We start from the raw sequence: 17,203 nt of genomic DNA, 5'->3' as shown, positions 1-17,203 counted from the left end.
CACGCAATAGATATGCTTAGAATAATTGATCGATTTTTGTGAATATCAAATGATTTTGTACGTTTATTGTTTCAGGTAAGATAGATCTAAATGCGTCACCGAAGCCGTCGAACATTTTGCGTATCCAATGAGCTTGACATAATTAATCCGCTCTATTGTGATTGGGGTATGTAATTATCAATTATTTATTATTATTGCCCATTATGAGGATCTAATTGGCCAGGAAACCAACGGAGAACCGAATACCGAAATTACGCGTGGCAAAACGATTACAAAGAAGCGTTAACGCGCGCTCTCTGTGACCGATTCAACTCATTATGATGATTAACAGGATACCATTGTCGGTTAATTCGCCGACAATAATGTAATATCGCGGGGGTGTTATTAGAATATTAAATGGTATACAACGGTATTGACGATATCGGTGGATTTTCGAAAGTAAGAAGGGTCTTATCGTATAGAGACCGTAAATCGGAAATTAATGAGCCGAAAGAAGAACAATATGAGCCGTGAGAAGGGAAACGGAAGGAACAAAAAACGGAAAGAAAACACAGCGCAGCGGCGAGAAAAATAGTGGTAAACCGTTGATTTCTCCACGTATATCCAGTTTTCTTTCTCACTCCCTCTCTTTCTCGCGCGCACCTCTTTTTCCTTTTTTCTCCACGTTCTAGCACGACCGTAGCGTAGATGTGAAACGTTCAAGCGATAAAACACGTGAATAATGTCGCGACGAAGGATTGCCCGAGGTTCTTGCGGCTCGTTTAATTCCCCGATTTTTATACGCCGCGAAATTCAAAAATACTTTCAGAATTTACTCTCTCGAAAGAACCAGCATAAATCTGACGCCCGGTTCGGACGGTTTCCGGTCACGGTGTCCACCAGACATCCTAATTTGCTGTTTCATAAGCCAGAAACACGCGCTGAATATCAACCGCGGATATTCTTATATTCCTAACATTTGCCGGCACGTGGGGACGCAATGAAATACCTTAATAACTTCTGCTGGCGCATAAAGCCTTTACAAACGGACCAAGCCATGCTTCACGTTTTCGCGAATGGTGGTCGACGGTAGTATGGACAAGGGTATTGATTTAAATGATTTCGTACGGGTTTGTAATTAGGAGCTTTGTGCTATGATTTTATTACTAACGCGTAATTAATTGTAAACCATGAGTTACAATATATGTGCGCAAAAGGCAACAAAATAGTATAAGCAAAAACGGGAGTTTCATGTGCTGTATAATTATGTTTATGAATAAGACGTCGATGGAATCATTTTTAATACTTTGCAAGAAATAGAAATTTCGTTCTTCCTTTACTAATTATGTAATAATTAACAAATTAACATGTTATGACATGTTAATACGATATATTAATATTTTTACATTCGTTCAATCCATTTGCTGCTTTAAATTGCAACGGTTTATTATTTCCTTCATAAATCTTTAATACTGATAATGTTAAAGGTAACGTGACTACAAAGAATCTAATTGGACAAACAATTTTCGAAATTTCTACGCAATTCTCTCTGTAAACTATTCTTAATTAAAGTCATCACAGTTTTGAAAGAAAAGAAATAAAAATTTAATTCTCCCTTTACTAACTTTAATAAGCTAGTACGATACAATTGTATGTATTTCTAAATTCGTTTAATTCGTGTACTACTTTAGCTTGTACTTATTAATAGTTTTCCATAGATGCACAAAGTGTAAGTTACTGCACAATTACCATTGAGGACAATGATTATCACAAGCACAATGAAATCAAACAAATTTATCTTGGTCACCGTTATTTTATTTCATTTATTATTACTGCCTTAAATCATATGAAGCTTATACAGCAGACTACAATTTTGTGCTATACAACAATTACCGATAATTAAATTCTTACGTTACAATTTACAATTTTATTACAAAGTGATTTATAATTTTAAGATCTTTAATATCATTAATAAGATTAATTAATTAAGAATAAGCAATAATTACCGCACTTGTCCTAAATGTCAGCTGTTTTGATGATCGTCGAAGGATTTCATCGGAGATGCGTCGACGCAGTTGCATCCTGTTTTTCGTTCGATTTATCGCGTCTCGGATCGATTAGCGCTGAACAAGTGCATCTTGACGAACAACGATTGCACTCTTAATTGGTGTTTGATTAATTGCCCATCCGATTCTCTTCTCGTTATCGAAGTCCGACTGAAATTCTCATCAATGCAACTTCCAGTGAGCACAGACGATTAAACGATAGGCGCTCGGATACAAATGACGAACGAAGGGCGGGCCGGATAATCCGCACCGTACCCCGATGAGGTCGTGCTCCGCTCGAGTCCCGCGGATCAATGGAAATTTCGAAGTCACCAATCATGCTCGCCGGGACCCTCGGAATAAACATTAACACGCTCTGATTCGTTATCGATTGCGCAATATCGTTCGTACGGAGCGGGGCCGCGTTGTTTATACGGTGAGCAGCCGAAAACGCTGCGCGCGATACAACCGGTCTTGTAATTACGAAACATTCTAAGTTCCACGATTTACTCTGACTTTGCTCGCGAGCCAAATTGAATCTTACCCCGTTGCCGTGCCATCGTCGTCACAGTTGCAGCGATTAGAACTTTTTCGATTGTAAACATTTCTTAAAGGAAAAAAGAAATGTATATTTACTGAAATATTTAACGCTAAAATAACCGAGGTTTAAAATGGACCAAGTACCGCCATATAAAAATTACAAGATTGAGTTTATTTAATTTGTGTTTGATTGAATTTATTAGTTTGTTTAAGTATTGCGCAATTTTTATTATAACTTTTACAATAATGCGTGTCTGGATAAAGAGATATATTCAACGATTTTTGATGGAAGCAGCTGTAAGACTTCAATAATTATGAAATCACAAGCGCGAATCCGGTCATTTGATCAATGATAGTATTAAATATTTTTGACAAAAGAATAGAATTTTGCTTAAAGTTCAAAAAACGCAGTGACATTCGTAATCATCTGATAATAATCAGATTTCTAGGAATACCTAGAAATCTCAAACACGAGTCAGACTCGTCAAAGTACAGCAAGAGTTAATCGACTGAACATAATGAGAACAATTAATGTTTTGTAGCAACACTTAAACGGTGTATTGGGTTTTTATCTAAAATGAGTAATTATTATGAAACGTAAACTTGATTGCGGTACTGCTTGAACAGACAAGAAACGAGCGAAGCTTAATTAAAAGAAGACGTACACACGGTGATAATAAAAACGATTATTTGTGCGAACTACAGTTATTAATGATATATTGATAAAATGATCAATGCAATTTTGACTAAAGACTTGGAGCGCTAAAAATAAGACAATATTTGCGATTTTTTTACAAAGAAACTATTAAGGGGTATTTTTAAAAACTTTTAGAATAATTTCTACAGAATTCAAAGAAAATGTACTAATTTTTTCAATGCGAAATATAAAGTAGAAGTGCGTATATTATAGAAATATTTATGCATACTGTAAGGAAAAATATCGCAGGCAAAAGTTTTAAAAACAATTCAGTGTATGCGTTAATAGAGTTATAAAATACAGGATTTATGTATTTATCAAAATAATGCGTTGAAAACAAATACGATAGCCAGAAAAACAAACAATTGAATTTTGTTGGCAGAAATTGTATTGATGTATCGAAGTCTCCATTTATAAATATAAAGAAATCACATAAAATTCTTGTTTTTAGTTTTATCGAATTTATGTTTTCTCGCCTGTCATATGATTGTTTATGGATCACTTCTATTGCACTTGCACGTTCACTACATGTTCTTAAATGAAATCCTAACACATTGCAAACGCTATTAACGCGAAGAATTAGGTACAAAAAACTTTTAACCATGTTTTATAAATTTTACAAAAACATTGAGAAAATCTCGAGATTCTTCTTTTGACACTTGACACTCTGCTTAAAATTATCTCGAAATTTACTGTGGAAGAGTTAATCTCTTTCATTACTGTTTCGGCGCGAACGAAAATAGAAGTTGCTCTGAGGCAACTTAATTGAAAGATGCTTTCAGTTATCGCTCGACTTCACGTTGGGAAATTAATCACAAGTGAATGTTTAAATAAATCTGTCAAGTTTACAATAAATCACTTTAATATTAATGTTGGACTAGCGAGGTAATGTTCCGAGAGACAGTGGTTCTGCGTTGTATGGTTGTAGTTGATTGAATGTGTCCTTTTATTTTTTGTCGGACCTTTTATACTAATTTGGTGGCCCAAGAGCGCACCAATCAGGGTTTAGCATTACTTTAGAATTTTGACTACGTGCAGCCGACAAAGGGTCGCATGGTCGCGCCTACGGTCGGAATTTGCAACTTTGTTGCGCCGTAGCATGTGGTACTTTTTACCTGACATTCGAATTCATTGTTACGCCGTAACAATTACGATTTATTTCACAGGTTACGTTAACTAGTCTTTGTTTGTTACTAATAAATTTCTATGTCGAGCAGAAAATTTATATTTATTACATGTTTAACACGTTGAGCGCCACGTTGATTTTTAATGGGTCCCCGTAAGGCCACGCGCGCCGCCTAAAAGCGTTGATACTATAGGGCCAATGTTTCTTCTCGCAGTAGAAGATAGTTTTGTGTTTTGACAAAATTAAGTAAAATTTGAATAAATTTTCTATAATTCCATAAAACAGTGTAAATTTTAAAGTTCTCATGTCACACGCTATCAGCCAGCGCGGTTGACGCGGTCTAAACCGAAAGTCTAGTGTCAGCCATCGATGGCTGACATGGCCTAAACGGAAAGTCTAGTGTCAGACATATATGGCTGACGTGGCGCCCAACGTGTTAATTATTAATGACACATGGGTAGAATTTAATTTCATGTTTCAAATCTCCATAACGAGTCTGGTTAAGAGCTAGGATAAGGGTTAAGCGCCAGTGTATCTAAAAGTAGGAAAAATCTGATATACGGTTTTCTTCTTTGCAAACGAACAGATTGTCCAAGAATACCATGTACATTGATTTCACCTGTAATTATTGCACAGCAAATCGTTGGTGCACGCCGTAGAAAAATGCGGGAAGCACGAAACACGCTAAAATCAGACGGACTTAATTTATTTCCAATTTTCTGATAGCATCGGAACGCGGGAGTGTCCATTTAATTTTCGCTCAAAGTGTAAACGTAATGAACGTAAAAGTGTAAATTTGCACGGACTACCGCGCGGTCTAGTAATCAATTATGCGGTGGTCGGCAAACGGCAAAGATTCAATTAATTTGAGAACTTCCATCTCGCTCTCGCGGTATCAAGGTTGGCATTTAAAAGCAATTATCGGGATCTGTCCGAATACAATGGTGCTCGGTGCGTAACCTCGGTGGAAACGCTCGCTATATTTTTTTTTTTTTTATATATATATATAGGTCAGCCCCCAAACGGTTTCGGGGTATCCCCGGATTTCTCATGGGGGTTGAGGAAAAAAGGGGGGATCCGGTACATTTCAGCCAGTAGAATATTCTAGGATTCACGCTTTTTGACGAAGCTTTTATCAAGATAAAATTGTCATGGCCAAACATACACGCGGCGCAGTCGGATGCTGCGGTCGACTATAAAGGCCCGTGAAAATGGGATAAAGAAGAGTTCGCGCTTCGAGCTGAATATTTTAAGCTTCAAAATGGACGCCACGGTTGTTCCAGCATCGGATTTACCTGAAACTATAATAACTGTCACCTACAGTGCCGAGTGAACAGTCGAACCCGGGCGAGGTCTTTTTTTACCGCCGAAGCTGTAGCCGATAAACTGTTTCGACCGCCTCGGCTATTAATAATACATTCTGCAGGTGTTGTTCACTATTCTAGAAAAATATTTCCATATCGTGATTTCTTACGACTGCGAATTTTTCTGCGATGTCTTCCTTATGGCGAACTGGTTTTGTGCGTGTACATTATACGTAGGGATGGGCGCAGTCGAACTAAGACTTTTAATAATATTTATATTTATATTTAACACACTTTAATATCTATATTTTATTTTCTATAAAATAATGTAACATCATAGTGAATCATTTAATAAAATTTCATATTTACGTCTTTTTTCTTAGTAAATAACGAATCGAACGAGAAATAGGTTCAAGTACTGTGCACAGTAAATAAGTTACTGAAATGGAAACCGTCAATAAATATTAAAATAAAAGCTATTTTGTTTTTCCGTAATCTTAAACACATTTCACTAAATGCGATTAACATTGCGATAAATTGCCTACAATGATTTACTCTATACAATATTGATACTCATTCGTTCCGTAGTTTCTTCAACTTTCTCATAAGCTTTATTTTACAATGATTTTTATTTTTTACATGTATAATTTTAACATGTACATAATTAATTGGGTTCAAATAAATATTAATATCTTATTCGTTAAATATGAAATTATACTTGAAAATAAACTAGATGCTTAGTAATTGGTTGACTTAACTGTAACTAGAGCCATTATCATACTCTGTTTTGTTTGCAATCCATAAAATTCGTGGCCTAGTAATTTTATACAACTTTTCGAAGAACGTTCATTAATTCATCAATAGATTATCCAGACCAAATAATTTGAATTACATAATACTGTCTCCCCTGTCACAATAAGAGAAGATAATGTGAACTTTATCGAAACGTCCAGGGCTACCGAGTGTCTCGATACTTTCCTGGCAAAGAGATCTAACATTGGAAAGGATCGGAATTTCGATTAATTCAGGGATGACATTTGATGCACGCATTTCGTAGTGGAGAACGTGCGATCTGCTGAAAGGTCATTTGATGCGATGCTGTTCTCGTGATAGAAACTTTCCAGTACATTCTAGCCCCATGGAGAATCCACAGAGTTCATGCTAAAATTACAAAATGAAAACAGTTCATGTAAAGCGAGAAATTGATTTCAACAACAGATACTCGTCGCTGTTTAATTCTAGCACGGTACAATGTTTAATATAAAATATAAACTGCTATAATTTATACAAAAGCATTGCTCTTTCGATTAAATCAATTCGCCGATGCGTAATCAAATCTCCATTTAAATTCGTTTCTATACATTGTCTATTTATTTAAACTTAATCGTATTTGATTCAATTAATACGACGTATAGTGTTTAAAATTTAATTAGTGTCTCTACATTTTCGTTTCAGGAATTAAGCATATCAATTATATTCGTATTCGCGAACCGTGCGATGACAAGAAAGCAACCACGAATTTCTCTGTCGACAATTTGAATCCAACAGAGCTGTTATTAAAAAAGAATTGCAGCGTCGGTGAGCGTTAAATGAATCCCTAAAATGATATTCATGTTTCTGAATTCCGCGACGACGAGGAAGGAGCAGCGAAATTCGTTATCAGCCGTTTCGATCTAGAAAAGCCGTCGTCGAAAAGCAATTGCGACGAGGAATGTGTTAAATAAATCACCTAGTTATGTACCGCGGTAAAAAGGGACGACCGTTTATTAGCGAATTCAGGTTCGGATAATGGGCGCGGGCTAAAGTAAATCACAGAACCGAGGGGTTTATTCACTTGAATAAAGTCTCGGACAGGATAATCATGAGGTGACTTGATGATCGATGGCGTAAAGAGATCCGTTTAAGTATAGCATAAAATCGCGTCGGCGTTGCGCCGGCAGGGGACGAAAACGGCGACGAATAAAAGTATACGTCGGCCCCGGCCGTAACTTATACCTCGTAAGGTAGCTCGGTTACCTGGCCGGGGCTCGGTTAAATCAACAGGTAGCTTCTGTCAGGGGCGTACCACCTTGGGAATAGTTCGCGGAGCGGTTCAGAAATTGAGGCAACTTCCTGCATACCGAAACACACCGTGCGCGGGGATACGTCTACCGAATTGTGTTATTGAATTCCCCTTCCGTTTTTGTCCGGCACCGCTTCCGAGAATGATCTACACCGATTGATGGGCGTTACGTGACTTTCGTAATTGCCGGAGTCCGCGATTCCAACGGTTATTAATCGTCGTTGAAAGTGATCGGCGGAGTGCGGATTTTATGCATTTATTACGAAACTGGCTACGCGAAATTCCAAGCAATGGGGGACCCTGAGAGAATTTAACACCGTTTAACCCTTTGCACTCGAGTGGGGCGACTCTGTGGCGTCATTAAAATTGTTCCAACACGTTTTAGAATTATTTTTATAAATATCGTCAAAGATTAGATTTCAAAAATTATTGAAAGTGTCACAAGATTCAATTTCATACGCATAAATTGAATTTTGTTATACAAAGTGAAAATAGTATAAAGAGAAAAATTATTTTAGATTTGCGGTTAAAATGTCTCCGAGTGCAAAGGGTTAACATATTTATCTTTCTTCGACATTTATTCAAATCGTCGAAAGAAGAAATAGATTTAGATAATTTTTATTTTGAATAAAGATTCGGTGTCTAGTGATCAGTATACCGAAGTGTTCATAGACGGAAGAAATAATATACAAAATAGTGACAGTTTAAAATATTTGTTAACATCAAATGTCAACAAGTAGTGACATTTACGAAGAAGCAATACAGGTTCTTTGCTCAAATATAAAGAAACAGCTTTCTATGGCAGATTTTCCAACATTTTAATAATTTTCTATAATTGATTATACGATTATACTTAACAATTTTCTATGATTGATTGCACAACAATTTAGTTACATTCATAAAATTTCCTACTAAAAGAGGAAATATTTTTCAATTCTCTTTTATCTATTTCTTTCTATTTCTCCACGTTCATAAGTAACTATCATTGTCATGACATACAAGATTTTATAACTTGTTAATGACATATATAAATTGTCAATAATACACATAATATATATATATATAAACATAACTTATTGATATGGTCAGTATATGTTTCCATTACCGCAGGAATTTTTCAAGGAATTATTTGATCGCGGGATAGCCTTTTGTGACCGCAGCCTTCAAGGATAAATCTCGAAAAACGAAAGAAGAGATAAGAATTTTATGAGACCGAGGCGATTCAGTTATTTTCTGGTAAGAGATATCCGCGCATCGTGCGAAAACTCGCTATTGTCTCTGTAATTGGTTCACGGACGAGGAAACCGGTAATTCTTATTGTAGGGTAGCCACCCCTGCAGCACACAGCCTTCGTTTTATTGATAAAAGCGTGCGATTCATCTTTATCTGTTAACTGGTAGACGATATATCGCGATTCCAATGAAACAACATTCTTTTAATATTGCACCGATAACAATAAATTTAGCAGCATTTCTTTTTGGTAATTCACTCTACGTCGAATTGTTTCTTTATAAAATTATATTTTTATTCGATTGAATATTTATGGTGAATTAAGATGAATTTTAATAATTTTACAACGTTTTGTCGTTGCAACGAAATAGCATTTTTTTTAATCTTGCAATAAACTTTGGCAATATTTTGTTTCAGTATGTCATAATTTATTTTAAATGCTTTCTTTGCGGAATGATAATCTCATGTAATTGAATACTTAGGATGCTTTAGCATCAATATTGGTATAACAATATTTTGCAATTATTATGAAATAGTATTTTTTAATTTCGTCATAATGATAAAAACTTTACTAATGTTTCTGTACATCGTCGTTTACTTTAAATGCTTCCTTTGTGGTTGATATTCATTTTTATTTAAATATTTATGATTCTTTCTTATCACTGTTGATATCATAATATTTTGCGCTAACACCGAAGTTGTATTTTATTATCATGCAATAATGGTGGTAACTTTGGCAACATTTGATTTCAATATACCATCATTTACTTTGAATGCTTTCTCTGTAAAGTGACATTTTTATTCAATCAAATACTTATAATACTTCAATGTCAGCTTTGAAAAATTAAGCGATAATATATAAATTTTTAAATATATTTTAGTTTAGAGAAGTAATACGTTTTGAATATTGCGTAACTAGAGTAGTTGCAATACTTCCGGAAACTTTTTTTATAGTAAAGAATGTGGCAGAACTTTTAGCAGACATGCGCAAAAACGGATTCAATAATCCCAACAAAGCAATGATTTTTCAAATAATACCAAAACTGACACAGTAAAAATGTTCGGTTGGTGCCACGGTTTCCCAACATCCTTTTGTTCGTGGCTCTCTTTTGAAGTCCTTTCTAGCCAAGCGTATCTGCTAACAAACTGCCACCATTACTAGAACTACCAAAACGCATACGTGAACGCAATTGATAAACTGTAAAAGGCTAGCATACGAGTACGATGATACAACTAAAAATATAATTTACAATAAAAATATAGAGTGTCTAATATTCGAATAATATGTACAATATTTGTATAGCACTAACCTTCTACAGCTCAATGTAGTTTTGGAATCACATAAAGATTTATCGATAGATTCCGGATTTTTATGCAAAATAAATATTGTCTTTGCCAAATGCAACAAACAGAATCTAAACGAAACATTTTTTCTTTCTTGAACAATTTAAATCAGTTGGAAGTAATGTACACGCATGCTTATATTCTTTAAATCTTTCTACTGTTTCAACCATCTCGATTATGTGAATTTTTATGACAAGATAAGAAATATATATTTAACTGTTACTGCACTTTAACTATGACATGTAAAGAAAAGAAAATAATAACAAAAACCACATTGTTTAACGATTTTTACGCATACATATACAAGAAAAATATTGTAAGTTTCCGTTTCATGTGTAAATCACGAAAATAATTTTACAGTAAAATATAATATAATATATAAGTATAATTTTATCAGTACAATACTCCCATATGGAACTGGGATACTCAAAATCTTCAATTTTGTTTAGTACCTTAAACCATATAATTAAAATCCGTAGTCTATATATCAGGCTTTTAATTCTCATTTAATTATTAGTAACAATGTGACAAAGGATCTCGGTCTATTATTTCTCCTAGATTTCCCACATGTCAATTTAATTTTTTTTTAAATCCTAAATTCCTCGTTCTTTGTCTGATTGATATTCGTTGATTTCGAGTTCTATAAATGTTTCCTAAGTATCCAAGAAAAATGTGTATCACGGACACAGGACATACTTTCAGACATCCGGTTGCTACAATGGCAATACGTCACGCTAAGTTGCTACGGAATTGCACGTGTCCGATCCCAGACTTGTCTTGTCAAGATTAAGTTATCACGCGACGTGTACGTGCCCCGCCTTGTCGAAAGCGCATTTACATGCGCAATCGTGTCACATAATAACAGGAGGGGAAGCAACGCGAAATATTTTCCGCTCGCGCTGCCAATCGGCAATCGCCTCGGCGGACAGGCGACGTTTTAAACACGTCAAAGATTTTCGCATTGTGCCATCGATGCGCCACGATTCGCGCGAGGATGGGGTCACCAAAGAGTGACAGATATGATTGGTTTGCCGCAATTATCGTCGGTTTGCATCCGCGCGCGCGCGATGTCAGATGAATCTATTTGGACGTATCGGAGCTGAATACGTACATTGCTAGACAAGTGGATGGCACGCGTGTGATAACATTAATGTCTCGCAGTATAACTGTGATAAAGTAAAAATAGTGAAGTACATGCCAAGAGAGTACCTTGCAGAGATTCCTATGCGGTTAATTAGCACTGTTAGAAGAAACGAGACCATGCAAATTGACATGGACAAAATGACAGCACTTTTGGGAAAGGTTAATTTACCTTGTATATTTCACATAATATATACTCTAATTCATAATATATATTTCATATTCTTTGCCGCTCGCACGTCTCGTACCAATTTGACGCCGGACGGCATAGCGTTAAAAACGAATAGAACTCTCTGTAGAAATAAATTGTTTCATAACCGAATTGTTCTTAAACGAGCTAAGGGCTCATATGAGACACACATGAGTGTGTCTGGCTGTCAGATGTGACAAACTCTGTCATAAAATAGTAAGCACTGTTCGAAATAAAAAGTTATATAGACTGGTTTTTTAAAGCTACAAAATTTTCCGTTACAAAATGAGTTTTGGCCAACTTTGTTTTAAAGTCATGCGTTGAACATTTGCGACATATTTTAATAATAGGAGGCTGGTAGAAGCGAAACAAAATGAAAATGTTTCTCTCATAATGAATTTATTTCACAATAAATTTGTTTTTTTTCCTGAGTATTTTTAAATTGTTTACGACAAATATCGAGATCTCTGAATAGTCGTACACTTACAGATTCTTGTCTGCTTAATTAAGCAAATTCTAATATCTCCGAACCTAGGACATTCTACAATCTGTTGTATCGTTTTTAACCTTCCATTACAGTCCATTTTTAAATTTGTTAAGCTACTTTATTATAAACTGAGAAAAGGTGAAAGCTGCGAACGGTTTCAGAACGCGTCGCATATATGCGTCGCTGGTACGAAAAGAGTTAATTACTCGGCTTGAGAAGTTCCAGGAAAATCGAGTTTGGCTGATTCGAGAATGAAATGCGATTATCTCGTTTTAGTTTTAAACTTTTGCAGTTCTGGAAATGTCATTGAGGATTAGCAATGGTTTCAATCCATTTTAGAAACGTGAAGGAAAGAGTCGTAAATTGTTTAGGGTTCCGAGTCGTTTAGAGGTTCGAATTGTAAAGCGTTGTTCATTTAGCTGAGATGAGCTTTGCAAGTAGACTGCAGATTTTATACATTTGCGGTGAAAGATTAAAGACGACTAAAAACTTCACCGTATCAGTTTGAAAATATTATTAGCAAAATTGTTAAAAAAAGAAGAAAATTACAGGGGACTCCTATCTCTTGTAATTTATGGAGACAATTTTTATTTTGCTTTATCTAAATTTACACTCATACGCGAAAGTATTCGAACGCTTACATTTTTAACATTCAGCTAATAAAATATATATGTTAAACTGAAGTATTTAATATCATATTACACGCGTAACAAGGGATGGATCTTAAAATTACATAAGTGAAAGTATGCTTCAGTTTAACCCTCTTAGTACCGAACAACAATATATCGTTGTTGGCTATTATTGACAAAATAGTTTTCTTAATATTTTTATTAAACAACAATTTCATTTCTTATTTCTTCTCCCTTTTTGAACTTGTTATTTATCAGGCTTTTCAAAATTCTTGCAATTTCTTTCCGAAACTTTATCAAACTTCGTCAAACAAGTTTTAAACATTTCGCTCAGATACAGACTTATTTGGCCGGTGCTAAGAGGGTTAATATATATTTCAGTGTATATGCAGATCTTCATTTCCGTTGATTATTTTATGAACACTTAAACAAGAGAAAATTTTCTTGTACTTATTTTCATGTATACTTGCCTTTACAACTACTATAATTAGAATTTTTTCGATCGCACTAATTTCTTAGAAGAAAAAAGAGTTTTATATTTATTGTGTACTTACATCTACTTGAATGTTGACATATTAATGACAAGAGAATAAAATTGAATTCCTACTTAAAGGAGTGGATGAACATTCACACCTAACAGTTTATTACCAGAAATCTCCATCACGAGTCCGACTCATCAAAGTACAGCAAGATGTTGAAAAACATCGTCTTCGTGTCACTATCAATTAAATCAGTATTGATACAAATATAGAAAAAATCTGACAATAAATACGAATTTTTGAAGCAACGAAGCGAAAGATATCCAAGAAGCAAAAATACGAGAAGTATACGTTAGGGGTTGACTTTCCATGTTGCCGAATATTAATATCGAGTACCGTCCATGGTTTAATAATATTACGTGTACCGTGTCCAGCAGCCGTGGGATTTCGTCTTGGAGCAAGCGATTCATCATTCGCGTGTGCTTGCCCTCCTTCGGCCCCGTGATTTATAGTTACGGAAGAAGACGCAAGGCTCTAGCTGTTCACCCTACTATAGTCTCGTTGAATTATCGTTGCACGTGTCGGTGCATCTCGGTTAGTTTACGACGGTAGCTGCGTTTTTGCGGGTAGCAGCACCCGGTTGATAGCTTGGGGATGACCGGAAGTCCAGATCCGTTCCCAAAGATTCCTCTGATTTGTGTTCGGAAAAACCATGGTCGTTCGAACCGACGAACATATTCTCCCAACTCATGCAAGACCCATGTAAGTACGGATTACATACGTTTCCTCGGACCCGCAAAAAGGTTGGAACATGGTAAATTGATTTTGGCGATGGAAGAATAAACAAGGTGGTCGAGGAGCAATTTTTAACAGTGTTACAGTTCGTGTAAATTGTAATAGGACGTGCTGTGATTCATTCTGTCTTTAGTTCTTTTGCATCTCAATTTTTAGAAGTCGTAAAACATATGCTCTGTAATATATTATTATCTTTTGTTCTTTCGCATCTTAATTTTGATAGATCGCGAAACAAATGTTTTTTTAAATAATTCTTATTTTCTTTTGTTCTTCTCCATCTCAATTTTCATAAATTGCAAAACAAATTGTCTACGATACATTCTTTTTTTTTTCCTGCGTTTACAGTCGCATCAACCACCAGATTGGTTATTAGCGACTCAGATACATTATTATTTCCCTTCCTTCTTCTTAATTATCGTAAATTGTCGTAGATATTTACACAATAAATATCCTCTGCATTAATTGCAAGATGCTGGAGCTACGAAGACGTTCAATTATGTTCTGAATCGTTTCTAGTAACACGAAAGCAATCGAACAGTGTTTGTAAATTCGATAAATGTCTCTATTGTTTATATCTCGACTGGACCTTTCTAGCATAGACGCGTAACAGTGAACTGTCAACGTCGTTCTACAAGAAATTCCAATTAAAAAATGAGTAAAGTCTCTATAGAGACACCCGACAAGACGGGCACAATTGCGGCCGCGTAATGACCAGCTAAAGTTTGCGGTCTAATGTCACCGCGCGGCTTGTTAAAACCGACCTTGAACCGCGGAAGAGAAGCAAAGGATCGATGCGGCGTACGCCGCGGTGTTCGCGGAGCTCGCAGAATTTAATTAACCTTCTACAAATCCTTTTAGCTTTTTAATTGAATCTGCGGGATGGCGGTGATCTCGTCGGGGTGGCTCCCGCCGGCAACAACGGCGTGTCGGATAGGAAAACACGGGGATCGGGAAGACAACTTTAGCGGATAGCTGGTCGCATTGTGCAGCGTGCATGACGATTGCAGCTGCGACTGGTGGATTCAATGAAATTTAATAAACGCTAACTAGTTCAGACGAACTCGGCGGGAGGGGGTGTTCCGTGACAATTTCCAAGTGCGTCTGTCGCGCAACTTCCAGCGGCCGTGTTAACCGTTCTTGTTTCGAATTAATTAATGATTCCGGCGTTTGTCGTGACGCGCGTCATGTTTGTTTCTGCGCGGCGCCTCGCGGCGCCTGCGTCGCGTCTTGGGGCGTCCCGGACGCGAGAGGCGTTAATTAAATGCAAGAAAACGCGAACTCGCGCAATCTGCTCTCTTTCCACTTAGGCGGGAGGAAGGGAGAGAGAGAGAGAGAGGCCGGCGAGGGAAAGGAGAACATTAAATTGCTTTGCACGCAGTAGTTGTGACAGCATTAATGAGGACGAGATCAAGATATGGGTACTCGGCTCTCGCGACTACAACTCGAACGATAAGGGACTAATTGTCAGCGACGTGTGGGAAGGTTTTTCTTGACGTCCGGTCAGATTGATCATCCTGCACGGCCAGATCGTCAAAGAATCGTTGACGTCTTGCAGATCGCTTGCTCCAGCGACGGTTCCTTGGCGTTTTTGTGAAAGAGTAACGTTGAAAGACCAATCTGTAAGCGCGAAACGATGTTGGAAGCCTGGAAATATTTTTATTTCAGCGAAACCACTTTAGATAGTCGAACGTGTCCGCAACGGACTGACGTTTACAGGATTGTCCAATTTATCTGCTTCGATCTTTTTAGTATGTTTTTTAAGTATATACATTTTCTGAGAATCTGCTCATGCAGGTGTACTACTTGTACATCTGCATAATTGTAATTCTTTTATATAATTATTGACTTTTATGAACTTCACTGGACCATCTTCAAGCGAAGGTACAAATTGAAATATAAGTAGTTGTAGTACATTCATTATTTTAGATGACATCTTCAGTATATAGAATAATTTTATTGGTAAAAGATTTTTCCTTTATTTTAGCTTTCGTAAAATTAATATCCTGCTGAATTAATATTGAATATTCGTTTGAGCCAAGTACGAATATTCGAAGTCAGTTCATCTAATTAAAGACATCTAATTAAAGAAACGAACCTTTTATTTTATAGTGCAGATATTTAAGGATTTTACGTTATGATAAATTGAAAAATATCGGTAACTGATGGCATCGTAGTATAATATGTTTATGCTTCTTACGGCTATTGCATACTGGAGGCTTTGTTGAATTAGAGTTATATATATAACATAATAAAATAAATATTAAAATAGCTAGCACTTTGTTTATGGAAAATAGACTTGGACCGCTTTCAAAATAAACGATTCAAATAAACAATGCAAATGGAATTAATGCGGATGAAATTTATAACATTGCAAGACACCTCTATTTTCTCTATTATTTATCTCACCCTATTTTATTCAGCAAAAATCTTAATGCATTATCTGGTTCGTAGCGGTGCTATATAGAAGCATTCTACGAGGTAGACGAAACATCAGCGAAGTTAAGAGCCGCAATAAAGTTTAATACGAATTTTATACCCAATAAAACCCTTACAAGGGAAATCAGTTTGGGAACTACGGTGTGTACGCACCTTAAGAGGCTCGTATACTCCATACAAGAAGTTAACTTCGCTCATTGATCGTTGAGCGTACCAGAAGGGATGCGTCGCACCATAACTTCGAACCGGAAATCCGCGCCGATGCGCCGAGAAAGTTTGTCCGTTTTGTTACTCCGTTTAATAATCAGCGCAGCAACGCTAACAAGCGTTAACTCGGACCGTCGGATAGTTCTCCAGTCTGCAGTCGTTCTCGGAATTCGAAACGCGCGCGGAATCCCTGGACCGCGGGAAATCTTTCGAATTTGCTTCCCCTGCCTCGTGACTTTAAACGTTCATTGAAAAATCTTAGCACGCTTGCACGCTTCCAATTCATTTGAAAAACTATTTGAACCTATCCTTAGAAGCTCCGAATTTATTTATACGGTGACTTGTATTAATAATCGGTCGCCTTTTAAAATCGAAATAACTTTTTAAAAATGAACGAAATAAATTATATATATTTAATAAAATTCCTCTTTCGTTTTTATTTTCTTAGCGGAGGGTATAACAAAAATTTGAAAGATGCTTTTTAAGTTTCTGTAAATTCTATGCGTGCTGAAA

This window comes from Augochlora pura, chromosome 4 (assembly GCF_028453695.1).
Source record: "Augochlora pura isolate Apur16 chromosome 4, APUR_v2.2.1, whole genome shotgun sequence".
NCBI classification, from domain to species: domain Eukaryota; kingdom Metazoa; phylum Arthropoda; class Insecta; order Hymenoptera; family Halictidae; genus Augochlora; species Augochlora pura.
This window is presented reverse-complemented; position numbering follows the sequence as displayed.